The following is a 17,617-nucleotide window of genomic DNA, read 5'->3' on the forward strand; positions in this document are numbered from 1 at the left end:
CTGCTGAAAGATTACAGTTTACTTGAAAGTTGGCGAAGCGGTATGTAACGTATCAGTCGAGCCTTTCAAATCAGTACTTGTCCCAAGCCTAAGAGCCACTTCGTATTACTGAATAAATCACGGTCCATATTAGAGGCGACCATGAAAAAATCGGCAATGTTTTTCCTAAACTCATCCGTAGATAAACTGTTATCTTTGAAACTGAGAGTAGGTGTAAATAGTAGTAGCAGTTGTCGCTGTCGTCTTTAGTCTGAAGAATGGTTTCATGCAAGTCTTTGCGCCAGTCCATCCACCCTTCTTTTATTCAAGTTGTGCTGCCATTTTCCATCCCCTATGTCTAGGTATGGCACAGATCAATCTTGTGTTTGTTCGTCGGTGGTCTGAATTGCGCACTGTTACTTCTCGAATATTTAAAAACTATGAGTGTCACAGTATATCGACAATTTTTACATTAGGACCGTCTAATGAAGGCTGAATGAAACATTGTTTTCGTGCCATATGCGTTCCACCATTTTTCTTTGAAAGGCATCGTCAGTGGCTTTGAATATGTACATTTTTTTGTTCATACTATTTAGTTTTCATTTACGATGTTGTATAAGTAGTTTAGTACGAGTATATAGGCTAAGCTGAAGGTTTATCTGAGTGTTCTCGATCCGATGCGAATTAAAATCTCCTCTTAATTTTTATATTTGTCGACCTATCCTGTACCTCTTTCTTAATGTCGATGTAACCTAGTCAGTTTTTAAGGTCACTTCTTTGCAGTATTTTTATCGACGACTGTTAGATTAGGAACTTTCTTCGCAGTATATGTATATCCAATCCCAGATGCTTCCCACTCTTATTTGCTATTCGTCTGCGGCGCAATGATAGCAGGCATATCGAACATGTCATAACCTAAATCCGATTATCTGTAGTAATGTTTACATGATGAGTAAAGTATGTGCACACCGTAGTTTGTAGCTAATTTACGTTTTTTTCATATAGTTCAATAATTATCGCCCTGTATGTGGTGTATGTTCTTTCGGCCATGTCCGAAAGACACCATTCTTGATCCTGCAGCCATCATAAATCAGCACAAAAAGGAATGACCGACATTTAGCTGCCAGCCAGAGGTCCGTTCGGTGCACATGCACACCATGCTCGAACTCCTGCGGGATGAGAATAATGGGCAGGGACCCTACGTCAGTAGTGTGTGGGTAAGTTAAGAAATTCGGTTGACGGGAGGCGTGCTAGGGTAGTCCGTGCAGCTGCGATGCCTACAGTGTCGGGATGGCTTAGTGGTCAGAGCATCTGCCTAGCAAGCGGGAGTCCCGGATTCGAATCCCGGTCCGGCACAAATTTTCAACTTTCCCCATTTATGTAAATCACTGCCCACTACGCAGCTGTGTGTCGGTCATTCTTTTGTATCTTGGCTAGTACACCTACTTTAATTTCGTTTTTGCATGACGGTCTTACACATCCTTGCAGACGAAGGAAGGGTCATTTCTTGTCCAGCTCTTGCCTGCATGGATTGCGGGCCGTCAGTAATTACCTTACCAATGGGATATAGTACGAAATACGGTACGTACATTGTCACGTAGGGCTGATTATAAAAAGTCAACAGGTTACGTATCCTTGTACAAATCATGTGTAGTATACCGCAACGCAACTTAATCATGTATTTCGTGCGTTGCCTATTCAATTCATGCGTTTATGGGAGCGTTCATTTTTACAATTAATTACTTCAATATACAGAGTGATTCAAGAAGATATGCAAATATTTTAATACGTTGCTCTACAAGTAAAACTAAAGGAAAAAGTTCATAAACATAGGTCCGCAAATGTGTTGTTACGGAGTCACGGCTAATAAAAGATTTTGCATGAAATTAAGCAACTCCGCTAATATGAAGTCATCGCAAAACTGTACGAGGTTAAAGTAAAGCACGATTTCCATTTAGTTTGTAGTTGCTGGTCTGGCGAATCTAATAAAACATGGCCCAGACATGTATCTGCAGTAGTTTCACAGAACATCCAGAGAAGCAAAGTAAATTTGTTCACTTTGCATTAAGAATGTAGAAACGTTTGTCACTGTTGGCAATCGTTATTGAGCTGTTTCTGTATTGTTCAGTGAAAGAACATCACAACAGTGTATTTAAGTGAAACCACACAGTAACTGTTGTAGTTAGATTATTTATGAAACATGGATGCTTTAATTTACGACAGAGGAATACACAGACATGGTACTTGTTTATGGCAAATGTGATGGTAATGCAACGGCTGCTGTTAACGAATATCGCTTACGTTATCCAACTCGGAGGATTCAGAATGCACGAACCATTAGTGGAGTATTTCGAATGTTACGGGAGACAGGTTTTACACCTAACATTCATGATCAGTAGGAACGCTCGATACGTGAAGGCGATGATGAGGAAATTATGGATGCTGTTAAACGTAGGCCGGGTACCAGTACAAGACTTATTTCTCAACGATTAGGCATTTCACAATCTAAGGCATGCCGTACTCTGAAGTACAATATTCTGTATCCTTACCATAAACAAAAAGTTTGTCATTACATCCGGGAGATCCTGCCCTTCGCTTGGAGTTGAGCAACTTGTTAAATACTAATCGGAAGGTACACAAACACGTTTTATTTACTGACGAGGCACAGTTTAGTCGAGATGGTATAAACCATTTACATAACGAGCACGTTTGCTCCAGACCAAACCCACATGCAACAGTGCAACGCAGTTCCCAGCAGCGATTGAGCATAAATGTGTGGTGTGGTACAATCAACATACACTTTATTTCCCAGGACGTCTAAATGGCGAGACGTACTTAACAATTCCTTCAAAAAGAAAAGAAATGACCCTCTTGCTCGAAGATGTTCCACTTGCTACGACGATTGCAGATGCATTTTCAACATGACAGCGCGCCTTCACATTTCAGCAACGCAGTTACTACACATTTAAATGAACATTTTCCCCAGAAATGGATTGGTCGTGGTGCTACACGTCTCTGGCTACCCAGATCGCCCGAATTAACACCAATGAATTTTTGTGTATGGGGAATGATGAAAGGCATACAGCGTGAGGCATTACTTGCTCCCATTATCAATGCAACAGACGAAATTAAGAGCAACCCTGTGAAACTGAAAGGAGCAGCAAAATCTGTTCATACACGTGCAGCTAAATGCACTGAACTCGGTGGAGACATTTTTGTACATTTATTGTGAATGTATTGTGAAATTGTATGTACTCTGTACAACTTCCGTAACACTGAGCTTTGTTTTTTCCGGTTTAACATGAAGTCACGTGTGCGATGGTATTAATAAAAGCACAATATCTGACACATTCATACAGTTTCAGTTAACGTTATTACCATCAGTTATCAAAATTAAATTATTTACAACTTCTGTTGAAAACTTCGTGCAGTTGTCTGGAATTAAAAGCAAATTGGGCTAAGTAGTTACTAGATTAAAAAGTTTACGAAATTACTTTTTGCTCTCTGGATGTTCTGGAAAACTACTGCAGATACACGTCTGGGACATGTTTTATTAGATTCACAAGATCAATAACAACAAAATAAATGGAAATCGTGGATTACTTTAACCTCGTACAGTTTTGCGATGGCTTCATATTAGGGAAGTTGCTTCAGGCGAAATCTTTTATTGGCCGTAACCAAGCATTTGCGGACCTATATTTATATGAACTTTTTTCTTTAGTTTTACTTGTAGAATGACATATTAAAATGTTTGCGTATCTTCCTGACTCACCCTGTATAATTTCTGTAATTTGATCAGGATGTGACTTAACATGGAAGATGGGGTGATCACCTGTCAGAGCGAGTGTTACACAGGGAGAACTCTTCTCCTCCTGTAACCGCAGTCTGTACAAGATGAAAATCTGCCCTACAGCAGCCGCTGTTGGCTACAGAAGTTTCGTGTTCGAATAGAGATTGAAAAAAAAAAGTGTCAGCGCGTTGTTGTTGGATGAGCGGCGACCACAAAATTCTTAGTCTAGAGTCTTCATAGTGTCAAGAAAGTGGCCAGTCAGCAGATACCACAACGTCTGATGCAGAGCACAGAACGTCATGGTCCTGACAACCACTGCTTGTCAGTTACAGGGGATTATTTATTTATTTTATTTCTTTATTGCAAATTTAAAGATATGTTACCTGCTCTTTTAAAACGGGCCGTACGTTTGTCATCTTTTTGTAGTTTTTGAATTTTCTTATATGCAACATTTGAAACAGTAATTTGAGCTTGAAATACGAATAAAATTTTGTTGTTTGAAGAAGGATGCAAAAAGATGATAGCTTAGCTGTTGACCGCCAGTCACAAAAAAAATAGTCTATGGTTAGTAGTGGAGAAATAGTACTGGTAACCCTGTGTGCTAATATTACGTACTCATCCGTGTATAACATTAGTGCTTTCTTGGGTGGATTGCTAGCACCTTACTGTAGGATTCGCTAACCTTAACTATTATTTGGCATTTGTACAGTTTGTCAGTGCATTTAGGCACGCTATGTCTGATTCATAATTCTAGATGTCTTATTTACTGTTACATCTCATCGTCGTCTTCTTCTTGTTCCTCTGTTGCCTTGTGGCACTGTTTTCGCTGTCACTGTGGGTGTCTCTGTCCACTCTGTGGAGATTGTTGTTACGTTTCTTATAGGCGTGTCTGTTATGTCGTATCCACGTCTACTCTTTGTACTGTTTCTGAAATACTGTCGGTTAATGCATTTAGTTGCGCCCATTCTTCATCTCTTATTGCTGTGTGTATATATGTATGTATGTTTCTGTATAGTGTAAGGGTAGTATATGCCTGTTGTTCGTGTACTTAACGCAAAAGAAGACAGTGTGTTCTGGGAAACCTCCTTCCTGCATGTGCATGTAGGAGTCAGTCTCAAATTCACGCGGGTTCAGGATAAGGACCGTGTTCATTTATGAAATATACCATGCCGCGGCAGCGATCGATGTTTCGTTCTCAACAGCTCCTCTGGCGACACAGGCTTTTCATTTTCAATTGTGTCGTTTGCTCAGAGTCTCTCTGTGCCCTTCAGAGCCTCCGTGTGGTGTACAACGTCCATCCTTTAGTGCAACGGGTCTAGGAAAGCTGTCACTTGCTGACTCTTGGTGGAGCCAATGTGATGTTTGTGTGGGTCCCCTGTTCACGGCGGTCTGACGGGAAACAAGGCCGCTGGCACTGCTGTCAAGGCTGCAGTCCTCGTACTTCGGCCCGCTAGTTCTTCCATTCCCTCCGATGATTGTGTTGCCGTCTGTTAGCAGGTGGTGTCAGTTTGGCACCAGCACTGGTCCTCCCTTCATGGGGACAACTCAGGGGAATTAAACCTCTCCCAGCTGTTTGGCCGACCTTCTCTCGGACCTCTCGCCGTGAGGAGATCATTCATCTAGGTTGTATACTGGGCATTGTCTTTTTAGCCATCGCCATCGCCATTTGTTAAGTGGTGATCCTCCACCCCTTTGTGCTCATTGTCCTGAACCTTTTATGGTTGCCATTTCCTCACGGAATGCCCTTTCTTTATCCTTTTACGTTCTCACCTGTTTGCCGTCTAAGTTATCAGCCGTTTTAGCGAAAGACGCGCGGGCTGTCGACCGCGTTTTGCTTTCTATCCGTCGTGGCAGTATGTCGAAGAACATTTAATTTTCAGCTCAAGACCTGCGTTGTCTCTATGGTGTATTTTATGGACCATTCTCAAAGTTCCTGTTTTCAGCAGTCTTTCTTTCCGCCGATTGGTCTTAACGTGTAGTCGCTTTCAACTCCTTTTTAGTCATCATGTTCTACGGTTTCGACATGGGCGCGTGTGACCATAGTTGCTTTTGCGCCCTAAAACAAAACAAAATTAAAAACAATCAACCGCCCCCTTACGTCAGGGAGAAGTCATTCAGCTTATGTCCCTTAACGACAACTTTTAAGGCGACGTGTCGTCTGTATAGGTACACCAGTGTGTTCCTTATCTAGTCTCCTCATCTTGAACCATAACCTTGCAGCCCTGAAGGCTCCAGATAACCTAAGTTGGACACTTCCTTGCCCTTGTCTAACATGTTTTGTTGGTGACGTGGATCCCGAACCACAGTGCAAATTAGCATTTTTCACATTAACATTGCCAGAGAATAACGACATGGTGGTGACGACTATTTTAGAGGCGCGACAAAATTGTTATCGACTCAGTAGTTAAGACTGCGACTCTCCGCTGTCACTTCCTCTCGATTCTCGACATATACCGGGGCCATGAAGTGGTTTACACCGATGGCTGATGGTCACGTTGGCATTGCCTATGTTCATGGAGGACATATAGAACAGCACTCCTCACCAGATGGCTGGAGTTTCTTCATTGCAGAGCTGGCGGCCATATCTCGTGCTCTTCAGAGCACATCCGCTCACGCCCAGGCGGGTCATGTCTGCTGTGTACTGACTCCTTGAGAAGCATACAAGCTGTCGGTCAGTGCTACCCTCGTCAGCCTTTGACCATCCAGGACTCCATCCATGCCCTGGAACGGTCCAGTCGTTCAGTGGTGTTTGTCGGGACCCCAGGTCACGTCGGAATCGCAGGCAACGAACTTGCCGACGGGCTGGCCAAACAGGCTACGTGGAAACCGCTTATAGAGACCTGCGTTCAGTATTACGCGGCTTTTGGAGACGGAATGGCATAACCTCAGTACGCACAAGAAGCTGCGTGCCATTAAGGGAACTACGAATGTGTGGAAGACTGTTGCGCGCCTCTCGCAGGGACTCTGTGGTTCTCTGTGGTTCTCTGTCGGCTCCGCATTGATGTTACGTGGCTGACGCATGGTTACCTCCTCCGTCGCGAGGACCCACCTCGGTGTCGCTGTGGCTCACCAATGACGGTCGTCCATCTCTTGCTGGACTGTCCACTTTTAGCCGCTCTGCGGCGGACTTGATAACTTTCCCAGCACTACCTTCGGTATTGGGCGACAATGCCTCAACAGCAGCTTTAGTTTTACATTTTATTCGTGAGGGTGAGTTTTATCATTTGCTCCAAGTTTTAGCACATGTCCTTTGTCCCTGTGTGTCCTCCACCCTAGTGCTTTCAGGGTGGAGGTTTTTATGTGTTGCAGAGTGACTGGCTTTTCCTTTTTATCCTCCTGGTCAGCCATCCATGGTAACCTGCTTTCTTGTTTTAACCTCTTCTATCTGTTTCTTGCGTCTTTGTGGTTTTCTTGACCCCTTTTGTCCATTTAAATCGACTGGAGCCTTTTCGGAACAGCCTAGTTTAGAGTCTGTGTGTAGAGGCTGGTGAACCACCACTCTGGATTCGGCGACGTTTCCTTTTGGCTAGACAGGCACTGAAAATCTCCGTGTCACCCCAGTCGTTGGCATTTAGTTCAGTGATTCAACCCGCCTTCGAACGACTATTCAGGAATCGGCCCCAGGCGACCCAGCCATTTGGTATACATGCTATGGCCTGCCTCAAGGATCTGGATCTCTCGAGCATGAAAACACACACAGGGATGGAACGCACTGCCGCTTTGGTGTCTTCAGAGGCCCAAGGTGATCTTAAGCTTGACACAGTACCCGAAAAATTGTACTCCAGATATGGTTTTCACAAATGTGTTTTCGTCTATTTTGAGTATGTACCATAGTTTTATCGTTATTTATACAGATGGATCCCAGCAGGGGAATGCTCTCGGTTGTTCTGTGGTTTTCCCTGATAGGGTTTTTAAAGTGCGTCTTCCAGGACAATTTACAAATTATGATGTGGAGTTATATGGCATTCTAATGACACTGGAGAGGGTTCACAGACATCACCGTACGAGTTTTCTTGTCCGTTCCGACTTAGTGCACTGTAAGTGCGTCACCAAATGTATCCGGTAGACACGCTGATTCAGCTCATCCATGCCAGCGACTCCAACGCCGTGGCAACGAGGTGATCTTTTGCTGGGTACCTGGCTACGTTGGGTTACAGGGTAATGACATGGCTGATAAATCTGCCAAGGAAACATGTTGGGATGGTGCTGTCCATCAATGTCCCATCCCGTTGCACGCCATATCACATTTTCTGACAGTTGCATCATGCGTCAGTGGGAGACTGAATAGTTGCAGGTGTCGGACAACAAACTGCGGTCACTCAAACCGGCCACAAAAACTTGGCGGACTTCGTGTCAGCCTCGCCGCTGGAAGGAGGTTTTGCTTACCAGACTGCGTATCGGGCATAGCCCTTTCACACATAGCTTCCTCCTCCGGGGGGGGGGGGGGGGGGGGGATCCACCTTTCTGTGTAGTTTGTGGCGTGCCGCTTTCAGTTCAGCGTATTGTGGCTTCGTGTGTTCTGTATACTGATAATAGGGAAGCCCTTGGTCTCGCTGGAGATCTGCCCACCGTCCTCGCAGATACCGATACCAGTGTTAACAGAGTGGTGAAATTTTGTGAACTATCAGGGCTCATCCCTAAACTGGTGGAGAAGGGCGGCAGACTTCAGTACGTTATAAACTGCTCTGCCTGTGGGGATAGCCTTCGTCCCCACCCATGAGATTTCATGTTGACTTTTCGTCAGGGCGCTGATGACCGTGATGTCGAGCGCCCCCTCAACCCAACTCATCATCATCATCATCACACCTTTTGTCCATTTAAGTGTTGTTTGCCCTTCAGTCGTTGTTGTGGTTTTTCCTTTCATTCTGTTTTGTGTTGTGTCATTGTCTCATTCTCACCCTTGTGGCATTGTTTCCTTCGGAACAAGGGACCGATGACCTCGCAGTTTGGCCCCTTCCCCCTCCCCCTGGCGACAGGTGCCTTCCGCACTAGTCCGGTGACTAGCCTTCTTGTAGAAGCTGGAATCCCTCCCCTGCGATTCCGCCGACAACAGTTGCTTGCGTCGTACATCGCCCGCATCCGTGCCTCGCCCGACCACCCAAACGCAGGCTCCTTTTTCCATCTTCTGCACTCCCCTCCCCACGACGGCAGCCTAGGTCGGTTCTCCCGATCTCGGTCCGCGTTCGTTCCCTTCTCTCGTCGCTTGAGTCCTTTCCCCTTCCTCGATCCTTCCGGCCCTCTTTTTCTACCCCTCCTTGGTCCCTCCCTAGCTTGCGGCTTTGCTTGGATTTGTCCTGCGACTCCAAGTCCTCTGTTCCACCTGCCAGTCTTCGTCAACAATTCCTGGCTCCTCTTGCCTCGTTTCGCGATGCAGATGTAGTCTGCACCGATGATTCTGTGGTCGATGGTCGCACTGGGTTTGCTTTCATCCACGGCGACTACGTTGAACAGCATTTCCTGCCTTGTGGGAGCAGTGTTTTCACTGTGGAGCTGGTTGCTCTTTATCGTGCACTCGCTCACCTTTCCTCCTGCCCTGGGGAGTCATTTGCCATATGCAGCGACTCCCTGAGTAGATTGCAAGCACTCGACTAGTGTTTTTCTCGGGACCCTTTGGTGCGCGATATTCAAGATGCTGTTTCTGCTCTCGCCGAGTGTGGTCGTTCAGCGACGTTTGTGTGGACCCCGGGCCACATCGGCATCCCAGGAAACGAACGTGTCGATCGGTTGGCCAATCAGACCACCCCTTCGCGACCCCTGGAGCTTGGTCTCGTGGGAAGAGATCTCCAGTCAGCCCTCCATCGCAAGGTCCGCGATGTCTGGAGCTCTGAATGATCTGTCTTGAACACGCCAAATAAGCTCTGCATGGTAAAGTCGTCCACGGCCGTATGGCACTCATCCTTGAGGAGCACACGTAGGGACTCAGTTGTTCTCTGCCGTCTCGGAATTGGACATACGCGGCTGCCCCACAGCTATCTCCTTCGCCGTGAGAACCCGGCCAAGTGTCGCTGTGATGCAGAGCTGACAGTGGTCTATCTTCTGATGGACTGCCCCTTTTTAGCCCCCTTGCGCCAGTCCTTTAATTTACCAGCTGCACTTTCTTTAATTCTAGGGGACCATGCCTCTATAGCTGACTCAGTTTTACGTTTTATCCGTGCAGCTGGGTTTTATCACTCACTCTAGTGTGGGCGCTCTCGCATGATTTCTCAGGCTACACCCACTCCAGCGACTTTTAATTGTGACGTGGATACCAAAATAGTGTCTTTTATGGTAACAAGTTGTGTTGGTACCTCTATCAACGCTTTCCAGCTGGAGGTTCTTCGTTTGTAGTTGAGTGGTTGACCTTTTACTTGATCCATCAACCACTGTAGTCTGTTTTACTCTAGTCAACTATATGCTCTACTCCTTTTAAGTGTCCTCTATTTTAGTTATTGCGGTGTTCATTTTAGCTCTGTACCCCTTGGTGTTCCCTCCCTCTGGGTGCAGAGGTTACGCTTTTACTGTATAGGCCTTTTACGAGTATGTCTGTTTTTAACTGGGGACTGGTGATCTCGATGTTTAGCCCCCATCAAACCCCAAAACCAACCCCCCCCCCTCTTTTAAACAAACCAACTGAAATAACGTCACATTGCCCTCCCTCGCTCCCACAGAGGGTGGGGGGGATTATCTACTGGATGCGAACCATTGGACATGCAGGGGCGAGTAGCAGTTTTTTTTCCAATTAAAGATTTTTAAAAATGTCAAGTAGACAATTTCACAGCGCCTCTACAAATATCGCTTAAATTAGGTAACAGTTTAGTGGTCCTGGCGCGAAAATCCTTCCGTTGGGTAACGGATAGTTGCCGCCAATCGGCTTTACTTCGCAAGTGAGGCGACGGCAGTGCCGGTGGAACGAACTACGCTGCTACTTGTCAGGCGCGGCGGCGGTGACCGGGGGCCCGCTTGCGGCGCGCACGAGTGTACGCGATATCCGGGCGTCGCATAAAGGGCAGCGGGGGACCGCATCCGCCGCCGCCTCCAATCCGGCGCCGGCTTCCGGCCGCCAGCCGCCCCCGCCTCCCTGCCTCCGCGTGCCGCGGCCCACGTGGTCCACGCCTCGTCCGGCCTCCGGCCGCAGCCACTGCACGCGCGCCGCGCCGCGGGGGACACCACGCCACAACTTTGCAACAAGTGCATCGTTTCGCTTGTTCTCCAGGGTACGGTCGGACTGTTGATTACGTCACGCGGTGTCCTCGGGAAGCACACTAAAGAAAGTGGCGTATCTTAAAACTACAGTCATAGCAAAACATATGCAAGGTGTCCATAAAATCCCACTATCATTTCAAATCTTACCTTCTCAGCAATCACAGGCTCTGTAGACCACGCGCTGCATCAACGATCTGCTTCCACCACCTTCTATCTCTCGCAGCCTCTCTCCACCCTGCGGAAATTCCTAATGCTGCGATGTCCTTCTCTATGTCATCTTTCCATCTTGTACGAGGTCGGTCCAATGGTCTTGCCTGGAGAGTTCCTTCAAATCCTTTCTTGGTGAATCTGTTGTTTTCCATTCTGGCCACATGTCCAGCCCATTGCAGGCTCCTACTTTTTAATTTCTGGATGATAGTGGGTTGCTTCATTAACTGATAAATTTCATTGTTCTTTCGATTTCTCCTATGCCACTTTCCAACACAGGTCCTCAGATTTTTCTCATTACTTTTCTTTCGAAAACATTCTGTTTTTCTCTTTCATTCTTTGTAAGCGTCCAGCTTTCTGCACCGTACAGTACTGTGGGGCAGATAATAGTGTTTTATATCTTCATCTTTGTGGTGATTGACAAAACTTTACTTTTGAGTGGGCTAATTAGTGAGTACAGACATCTTGAAACTGAGGCTATTCTTTCATTTATATCCATTGTGTTGTGGACTGACAAGACAGCCAGTCCACAGTGACGGGTAACCGAAAGGCACGCGCTTAAACTCACGCAGGCTGGCGTGAGGTCTGAAACAGGATACGTAATGAATGCTATAAAGAAGAGTACGTAGCTGCTGGAATACTTAACTTTAATCCACAATTGGTGACATTGGTCTTGTTACTGTACATGCTTCATTAGATACATAGCAAAGGATAAATGGCGCCTTGCTAGGTCGTAGCAATTGACTTAGCTGAAGGCTATGCTAACTATCGTCTCGGCAAATGAGAGCGTAATTCTCAGTGAACCTTTCCTAGCAACGTCGGCTGTACAACTGGGGCGAGTGCTAGTCAGTCTCTCTAGACCTGCCGTGTGGCGGCGCTCGGTCTGCAATTACTGATAGTGGCGACATGCGGGTCCGTCGTATACTAGCGGACCGCGGCCGATTTAAAAGCTACCACCTAGCAAGTGTGGTGTCTGGCGGTGACACCACACATTGTTATGATTTTTACTGTTGAAACGTGATCCAAGGTATTTAAACTGGAGAACTTTTCAGAATTTAGAATGTTGGTCAATTTCAAAGTAAGGTTTTGGGTTTATGACTCGACCTGTTTCCATATATTCGATTTTCTCTTGGTTAATCAAAAGCCCGATTTTGCTGGCACTGTGCCTGAGAGATCTGTACATGTCTTTCAGCTCTTCTTCAGTTTCACTCAGCAACACTATATCATGTGCATAAACCAGGAGTTTTACTTCACTGTGTTCGAATCGGAGACCATTGAATACATGTAAATTACTCTCCCGAACCACTTTCTCTAATGCAAGGTTGAAGAGGACACATGAAAGAGCGTCTCCCTGTCGTAAGCCTGTTTTCATTGGAAAGGTGAGGGATATGGATCCTCTGAACTTCACTGCTGCCTGAGAGCCATCCATGCACAGTTGTATCATCCTAATGATTTTACTTGGTATACCAAATTCTCGTAATGTGTTGTAGAGGCTACTTCTGTGGATGCTGTCGTAGGCTCACTGGAAGTCAATGAAGAGACAGTGGATGTTTTTGTTAAATCCGCAGTATTTCTCAAAAATTTGTCGTATAGTAAACAAATTACCAGTTGTGGAACGGTTTGTTCGAAATCCCGCCTGGTAATCTTGAATAATGTTTTCTGCGTAAGGATTAAGTTTTTCCAGAATGGTCATTGACAGGATTTTGTATGTTATGTTCAGCAAACTGATTCCTCTGTAATTTCCACCAGCTTGAGTTTCTTGTTGACAACTTGAGTCCTTTGCTTCGCGAGATCTGCGCCGCTCTCGAACCGTGCCATCAGCACTTACCGATTGAAATAAGGACACATATGACCAGGCCACTGTTTCCAGTCGTTTAGGGTCCAACCCATATGACCACGAGCCTAAGAGAGGTGCTGGAGCCCATGTCGGGCTGTTAGCAAAGGCACTCGCGTCGGTCGTCTGCTGCCATAGCTCATTAACGCCGAATTTCGCCGCGTTGTCGTGACGGATACGTTCGTCGTACGTCACACATCGGTTTCTGCTGTTATTTTATGCAGTTTTGCTTGTCAGTTAGCACTGACAACCTTATGCAAACGCCACTGCTCTCTTTCGTTAAGTAAGGCTGTCGGCCGGTGCGTTGTCCGTGGTGAGAGGTAATGCCTGGAATTTGGTATTCTCGGCATACTCTTAACACTGTGGATCTCGGTATATTGAATTCCCTAACAACTTCCTTAATGGGACGTCCCACGCGTCTAGCTGCAACTACTATTTCGCGTTCAAAGTCTGTAATTCCCGTCGTGCGCCCATAATCACGTCGGAAACCTTTTCAGATGGGTCATCTCAGTACAAATGACAGATCCATCAATGCTCTGCCCTTTTATATATCTGTATATAGTACTTGCGTATCGCTATCCCATGACTTTTGTCACCTCAGTGTATGATTTGCACAGACTCTTTTGTTTTTCTTTAATCGAATTTTTATTTTGTGCAGAAGTTGCAACACATTTTAAATTTTTCCACTTATTAAGGCAACAGAAGCATAGTCTTTTCGGGAAGTGCTTCCGGCCCAAAAAAAAAAAAATATTCTGGTAGCTGAGTGGATCGGCCTTTTAAATTCTTGTGATAATATTTCCATAGAAACTTTCTTCCCATAACCAAGAAGATTACAGTTTTCATACGTGTAGCTTTAAAAATGCACTATAAATACCTGTACTTCAAAAATGATTTATTTTTTAAGAAACTTCCCACCACTATTTTACCACTTAGCGGTTGAAATTCCACGATTGCTAAAGCACTAAATTTCATTTTTGATCCAGAAACCAAAAACCGGTTTTCGTTTTCTAGCTTAAAAATTGCCTTAATAGCAACATATTTTCAAAAAAAAAATTCATCCCCCATTTTACCTCCGTAAGGTTGGGCGATGATGAGTCCAATAGTACTTATTAGATCACTGACTCGTGCACGAAGGGTAACAGTGTCGTTGGCTTTTGTGTAAACGTGATCTTCGACGTAACCCTAAAAAAAAAAAAAAAAAAAAAAAAAAAAAAAAAAAAAAAAAAAAAAAAAAAAAAAAGGCGTGAAATAGGGAGAGTGCGGGAGCCACCACGACCCATCCTGCTGTCTGGAAATGTCATTCAGCACATCCCACACGGTCAAAATCCAATATGGAGGTGCACCACCACTGATGGACAGCTGGAGCTGCGGTGGCAGCAGCTGTTTGTGCATGTCTATAAACAGTTTCCGTTTATCGTTTTCTCTGCGAGAGAAATGGACCTGTCATCCTATATCGCATTCGGCCACACCAAACGTTAAGCTCCGGGCTATCACGGATGTAAACGTTTTTTATGTGGGCAACCTTAGTTTAAGCTATGCACAGTTAAAAGGTATTTTGTGGTAAAATCTTCTAAAATGTTGTAGAATCCGCTTGTAACTGCAAATCCTCATTTATTGTGAGCTCAAGATAACCCGGTTTCCCGATAACGAATCGCATCTGTAGGTTTATTTGGCTGGATTACTTTAATCCATTATAGAACGTTGGGAGATCGTATTGGTTTCTGGATTAATGTAATCCAGCTAAGCCGATCTGAAGATTAGATTTATTATCGCGAAACTGATTTACCTTAATATCTCAATAAATGAGCATTAGCAGTTACGAGCTGATTCCATAACTTTCTAGAAGATTTTACCACAAAATATTTTAAAAAAATCTTTCAACTATCACGAACGTGTTCACCTGTGTCAAATTCCAGTGCTGTGGCGATTCTTATTTCCAGAAATGTGAAACATTGCTTCATCTGGAGACAGGCACTTTTTCAGGTAGTCCTTACCAGTATCTATTGAGGATAGCACGGTAAACGCGAATGTGTACCACAGGAGACTATTGTTTGGCTGCAATGATTGGACCATTTGCACTTTTTAGGCGAAAAGGCATAACAGTGTGTATGTAACATTTTCAGGACAGTTGGTCTTGGTTCCTTCCCGCAACTCGCCTGATGCAGGACGAATTGACTACTGCAGGCCGCAGTGAAATGCAGCTTACACTCTGCCAACACGTGCTTGAGACAAAGAAGTACGTAGAATAACTTCTGTGAAGTGTGGAAGGTAGAAGATGAGGTAATGGGGGAAATAAAGATGTGAGGACGAGTCTTGAATCATGCTTGGGTAGATCAGTTTGTGTAGCACTTGCCCGCGAAAGGAAAAGGTCCCGAGTTCGGGTTTCTCTCCAGCACACAGTTTTAATCTGGCAAGAAAGTTTCAAAAACATTTTCGTGGAAAAAGTTGCCATTGACGATTTTAGTTTTCTATAAACCTGCTTCGCGTTTGCTCTTAATCGCCCCTTACTTTTAAGCAATTTTCGTAATGTTGCAGTGGCTCGTTCAAACCCTCTGCACAGGACTTTCCCGTGTGGGTACTGAACCAGCTGGCCACTATGTCAAGTATTAGATGAGGCGGTAGCCGCTGTGTCTGCATTCGGGACTTGTAGGGCGGGCAGCCGGGTACGGAGGAACACTACCGGGATTTGCCCTGTTCGAAGATTTAACGAAGGACGCTTTTTAAGTGCACTACTGGCCATTAAAATTGCTACACCAAGAAGAAATGTAGATGATAAACGAGTATTCATTGGACAAATATACTAGAACTGACATGTGATTAAATTTTCACGCAATTTGGGTGCATAGATCCTGAGAAATCGATTCCCAGAACAACCACCTCCGGCCGTAATAACGGCCTTGATACGCCTTGGCATTGAGGCAAACAGAGCTTGGATGGCGTGTACAGGTACAGCTGGCCATGCAGCTTCAACACGATACCACAGTTCATCAAGAGTAGTTACTGGCGTATTGTGACGAGCCAGTTGCTCGGCCACCATTGACCAGACGTTTTCAGTTGGTGAGAGATCTGGAGAATGTGCTGGCCAGGGCAGCAGTCGAACATTTGCTGTATCCAGAAAGGCCTGTACAGGACCTGCAATATGTGGTCGTGCATTATCCTGCCGAAATGTAGGGTTTCGCAGGGATCGAACGAAGGGTAGAGCCACGGGTCGTAACACATCTGAAATGTAACGTCCACTGTTCAAAGTGCCGTCATTGCGAACAAGACGTGACCGAGACGTGTAACCAATGGCACCCCATACCATCACGCCGGGTGATGGCGATGATGAATACACGCTTCCAATGTGAGTTCACCGCGATGTCGCCTAACACGGATGCGACCACCATGATGCTGTAAACAGAACCTGGATTCATCCGAAAAAAATGACGTTTTGCCATTCGTGCACCCAGGTTCGTCGCTCAGTACACCATCGCAGGCGCTCCTGTCTGTGATGCAGCGTCAAGGGTAACCGCAGCCATGGTCTCCGAGCTGATAGTCCATGCTCCTGCAAACGTCGTCGAACTGTTCGTGCAGATGGTTGTTGTCTTTCAAACGTCCCCGTCTCTTGTCTCAGGGATCGAGATGTGGCTGCACGATCCGTTACAGCCATTCGGATAAGATGCCTGTCATCTCGACTACTAGTGATAAGAGGCCGTTGGGATCCACCCTCCCGAAGCCACCGATTCCATATTCTCCTAACAGTCATTGGATCTCGACCAACGCGAGCAGCAATGTCGCGATACGATAAACCGCAATCGCGTTAGGCTACAATCCGGCCTTTATCAAAGTCGGAAACTTGATGGTACGCATTTCTCCTCCTTACACGACGCATCACAACAACGTTTCACCAGGCAACGCCGGTCAAGTGCTATTTGTGTATGAGAAGTCGGTTGGAAACTTTCCTCATGTCAGCACGTTGTAGGTGTCGCCACCGACGCCAACCTTGTGTGAATGCTCTGAAAAGCTAATCATTTGCATATCACAGCATCTTCTTCCTGTCGGCTAAATTTCGCGTCTGTAGCACGTCATCTTAGTGGTGTAGCGATTTCAATGGTCAGTAGTGTATTTACAAAAACAAAAACAGTATTTTTCGCGTTTATCGCCATAGATGTCGATGACTGGCTATTAAATGACGTTGCCACGATTGGTGGAAGCGGTCACCAGTGTACATGTGCCCGGAGAGAGGTTGTAATAGTGATGTATGTTCCTTAATTTGTGACCACAAAGGCATACAGATCACCCTGCAGAGCAACGAGGTTCTTCATGTGTTACTGGTGTGCTCTATATTGCCAGCAATGTGATAACACTAGCAGGATTTTCCCTTTTCGGCTACGAAGAAATAGTTTAAATTATTTACACAGACAAAGAAAGAATTTTTTGTACTAATCGTATATTGGCGATTTGTTTATGTGCATTAGGCAGTGGTCCAAGGTATATTTATCTGCCTAACGTTTAGTCTTCCATTGCTGAAGACATCGACAACATTAGAATGCTGCCTGTGATCGTGGAGTCACGCCGATATGTGTTAAGGTGCTTGTGTCGGGGAAGAGTTGGCACTGTTTGTTTTATGTGGCGCAAAGGCCCGC

The 17,617-nt window shown here is 45.5% G+C and overlaps 1 protein-coding gene and 1 non-coding gene across 2 annotated transcripts in view; both read left to right on the forward strand.

Annotated features, from left to right (window-relative positions):
• LOC124605642 overlaps positions 1–17,617 on the forward strand; it is a 167,907-nt gene that overhangs the window by 2,690 nt on the left and 147,600 nt on the right. The window lies entirely within an intron of this gene.
• Positions 1,264–1,334, forward strand: Trnaa-agc. Its single transcript has one exon. It is a non-coding gene; the product is annotated as a tRNA-Ala (tRNA).

This window comes from Schistocerca americana, chromosome 3, assembly GCF_021461395.2.
Source record: "Schistocerca americana isolate TAMUIC-IGC-003095 chromosome 3, iqSchAmer2.1, whole genome shotgun sequence".
Lineage (NCBI taxonomy): Eukaryota > Metazoa > Arthropoda > Insecta > Orthoptera > Acrididae > Schistocerca > Schistocerca americana.